Below are 4,283 nucleotides of genomic sequence, written 5' to 3'. Positions count from 1 at the left end.
AGCAGAGTGTCAGGCCTGCCAAGCAACTGCCTATATTATCTGCTGAGCCACCTCGTGGCTGCCACTGTCTTCCTAACAAGGATACCGATTACAACGGGTCAGGATCAATACTGACAACTTTGTCTTAATTTAATCATCTAAAGAGGCACTGTTTGTCAGGTGTCAGGCACACTAACAAGGTTGAAATGATCTCCCATAGCAGCGCTGCAGGGGACTCTCCAGGCTTGTGCTCAGGCTCCCCCACAGTTCTCTTTGTGGAGAAGCCAACCTCTTCCTTCACAGTGGATAGCAATTCCTGCAGCCCACAGTTATCCTGTGTGAGAGTAGGCTGGGGTGCCTCCATGAGCCCCTGAGATAGAAATTGACATGTCCAGCTAGTGAAATCACTGCTGTTCCCAGCCTGCTCTGCAGCAACTGCTTCTGTCTAGTTGGTGCAGGGTGAGGCTGATGAACCCCACTTTACTGAGTCCCCTCTTTTCACACTGAGTTGGGTGTTTCAGTAAGTGAGATACAGTCAAGCTGACAGAACTCTGGATGAGAACAGCAGGGAGCAAACAAGCAGAGAAACAGCACGAAGAAGTCGTCGTAAACTGCTGGTTCTCTTCCAGTCTGAACCCAGATCTAAGTGGCCTGTGTCTCAGTTAGCTGTCTGGGATTTCCCAAGCCACTGTACCACATGGGGCGCAGGTCTGAGAGACTGGGCAGAAATGTTAACCAGCCTCCAAGATGAGATGTCTGTGTTGACTACCTTATCCTTTCTTTTACATCGAGTCACTAGCCTTTGTGAGGGTTGATGGGAGGGGCCGGCCACTCCTAGAGCAGGTACTTTCGTCCAGCTGACTGCTCGGCTTTCTGAAAGGGTTACTGAATGCTAGGGTTCCTGTGGCCCTCGTCTACAAGGTCACTCTTCTCCATCATCCCTGAACAGTCTCCTTGTCTGAGGTCCTTCCCTGGCAGGCGGACTGTGTCCCTATGTTCTATCTTAGCTGCTCTATAGACTGCTATAGCTGCTTCCGCTCCTGCCAGTGTGGTGCATGGGATAGGCCAAAGCCTCCTACCATGTCTGTTGCCACATAGAACTTTCCTGAAACTGTGAGCTGGAACTGAGCTAGAGAAAAAAAACACACTAGACATATGAGCCACGTCCTGGGTGACTTCCTGATGCGTCCCGAGCAGGCTGCTTTTAATGAATGAGGAAGTGGTGTTGGGTGTGGCAATCCCCGAGACCCCATGGTTATGTGGTAGCAAGGTGTGTTTAATGAGGTTCAGGTTGACAGTTGTTGATCGTCAGTGGACAGGCTATAAATACCAGCAAAAGCTTGACCCCGACATCCATAGACCTGGACTGTGATTTCCTGACTGGGGCCTTTGAAAGGCTCTGAAAATAGAAGGTACATGGAGCCCAGGATAGCTTGTCATTTCACTTCAGAGCTAAGCTGTGCGCACTTGAACTTAGACAACTTTGGAAAGTCTTATTTATTTTGTGCCCAGGGCACTCAGTGCTGTGCCCTTATCAGGCTCTCCCTAAGCCTGACACCATCAGATATAAGCCAATAGAAATAAGGGCATCAAATGTCTTGGGTTGAAACCAGAGGTGTATAAGCTCAACCTTCTTTATAATGATGAACCAGTTCCAGATGTGGCCTTTGGAATCATCTAGAACTCAGGCTGACCTGAGGCTGTATCATTTGTTCCCTCCTCTGAGCCATGTGGATCAGAAGGCAAGAGTGACGTCTCTTCTGTAATTCTGTCAGCAGTGAAGAGCCAGTGCTGCCTGGGTGATGCTGGGGATGTCACACCTTGGCCAGTTCATTTCATTTCCATGTACCCAGATGATGAAGTATCCCGGATGATAGAAACTCAAGCAAGCCTGTGTAATGAGAACTGAAATTCACTCAAGCCCAGCTGTATGTGAATTCAAGGTGCTTCAAAAGCAGTGTGAACCTACAGTTCCTTTCTAGGGACGAGCAGTCTCCTGCATCAGTGTAGAGATGGGAGATGTCCAGGTTCCTGCTGCCTACCTTGCCTCTGTCCCCGCTTTCCAACATCACTCTTGGCTCCAAGGCTACAGTTCTCTTTCAGAACTTCCTCCATCAGAGACCCTCTCACATGTGGTTACTGTGTGTAACCGAGTCCACAGCTAGCTGAATTACAGCGAAGGCCACCATACTGGGCACATTTGATCTCACAGGCTTTGCTGTCCTTTGATCAGCATGTAAATCCTTCAAGGTCAAAGACTTCACTGTTTGTATCCCTGCTCTCTCTCTCTCTCCTCTCTTTGCCCTATGTTTCTCTCTCTGTCTCTCTCCTTTTTTGTCTGTCTCTCTGTTTCTCTCTCTCTCCCCCTCTCTTTCTCCTTCTCTCTGCTTTCTTTTTGTCTGTCTCTCTCTCTTTCTTTTTGTCTGTCTCTCTCTTTCTTTTTGTCTGTCTCTCTCTGTTTTTGTCTGTCTGTCTTTTTGTTTTTGTCTCTGTCTTTTTTGTCTGTCTCTCCCTCTGTCTCTCTGTCTCTCTGTCTGTCTCTCTGTCTCTCTGTCTCTCTCTCTCTCTGTCTCTCTCTCTCTCTCTCTCTCCCTCTCTGTCTCTCTCTCTCGTCTCTGCTCTCTGCTTTCTGTTCTCTCTTATTCCTGGAACACTGTACTGCACAGACTGGGCACTGAATGAGTGTTTGGTGATGGGAGAGATCACTTTTTCATCTCTGTAGAAAAAGTCTTATTAACTGAATCCATCACTCCAGATGACTCAACACCTAAGGGAGCTGCCCTTTTTTCACGCCTGAGAAATAAGGGTAACAATATCCATTTTTCAAAAATTATTTGTCAGGAGTAAATGGTAAGTATCCTTGCCTTGTGCCACATAATTATTGATGGCCTTTTATGATATCACGGAGACTCACAAGGACAGGAGAGGCATGGGTGCCAGAGCCTTGGGCTGTCACCCACCTTGCCTACCAGAAATCGCTGGTGTTTTCCACCAAGAGCCAAACAAAGACTGTCCTGGTGGTGCTGAGGTTTTTACACTTCCTTCCTCCAGTAGCAAACATACGGGTAGCTAACTATAGTCCACTAGGTGGACAGGACCCCCTTTCAAAGAACTTTACAGTTACCTAGATGATATGTAATTTCCAAGAATCAAGAAGCATTCCACAGACTTAATAATTCTGAAATGAAAAAATTTGCATGTCACAGTGAAATCATTGACCTAGTTACATAAGTGCCCTCCTGCCTCCACCTTTGCTACCTCCAAACGGTCTGCAGCGCTGAAGACAGAACACTTGTGGTAAGGTATCTACCCCCAGGAGGGTGAAGAACAAGCCACACACTGCTTTGGGGAACCCAGCTTGGAGCAGAACAGCAAGGACAGACACGGTGCTAGTAACCTGCGGTTTGAAGTCATCACTTTCAGTCCCCTGTGACCAGGGCCAGGGTCTCCACACCTGTGAGAGGAAGCAAAGATCTAAGGAATCTGAAATTTGAGAGAGAAACTGCAGCTGCCAGTTTGTGGGTTGGAACATTGTTGGTAAGTTTTGTTTCAGCTTGGACTTTGGGAAAACACTAGGTTTCTGCTGTTGTAAATGGCAGGCTTTACAAGAAGAATAATATTGTGGTGGTCACATCACCAAGTCCTGGGTGCTTAGAGACTTGGGTTCCTTCAATCCCGTTTAGATGAAAGCCAGGTGCTCACTTTGGTAGTCTTTTGAGCGCCGTGAGTATTTTATTCTATGGGACTTAGAACATCAAATGTTGCTCCAACTATGTCTAGGGTTGGAAAGGAGTCATGCCCTTGGGTGCTGCAAGAAAGAAGTCTGAGTCTCCTGGGTTTTTCAGGTGTTAGGGTCTCTGCCCTTTCTACTCCATAAGGAGATAGAATATGATGTATTTTTGTTTGGTTATATTTTTAGACAAGGTCTCATATATCCCAGGCTGGCCTTGACCTTGCAATTAGCCAAGGATAACCCTGATCCTCTGCCACCATCTCCTGAATGCTGAGATTACTGGCACGTACCACTGTACCAGGTTTTCTGAGCTGCTGGGAACTGAACCTAGTCTTCCATGTACACCATGCAAGAGCTCTACCTTGCCTCTACCTCCCTTCCTCCCTCTCCTTCCTTCTTCTTCTTCTTCTTCTTCTTCTTCTTCTTCTTCTTCTTCTCCTCCTCCTTCTCCTTCTTCTTTTCTCCCTTTCTTTCTTTCTTTCTTTCTTCCTTCCTTCCTTCCTTCCTTCTTTTCTTTTCTTTCTTTCTTTCTTTCTTTCTCCTTTCTTCCTTTCTTTCTTCCTTCCTTTCT

The 4,283-nt window shown here is 46.9% G+C and overlaps 1 protein-coding gene across 1 annotated transcript in view; it reads left to right on the top strand.

The window, feature by feature from the left end:
• The first annotated feature begins 3,238 nt into the window (after window positions 1–3,238).
• Ccr6 (C-C motif chemokine receptor 6) overlaps window positions 3,239–4,283 on the top strand; it is a 23,228-nt gene continuing 22,183 nt past the window's right edge. The window contains exon 1 of the mRNA XM_021149772.1: window positions 3,239–3,516. The gene's annotated coding sequence lies outside the window, so the exon portion shown is untranslated. The remainder of the gene's footprint in view (window positions 3,517–4,283) is intronic.

The sequence above is a fragment of the Mus caroli genome, chromosome 17 (genome assembly GCF_900094665.2).
Source record: "Mus caroli chromosome 17, CAROLI_EIJ_v1.1, whole genome shotgun sequence".
In the NCBI taxonomy this organism is placed as follows: Eukaryota; Metazoa; Chordata; class Mammalia; order Rodentia; family Muridae; genus Mus; species Mus caroli.
The sequence above is the reverse complement of the archived record's forward strand: the minus strand, read 5'-3'. Positions and strand labels throughout refer to the sequence as shown.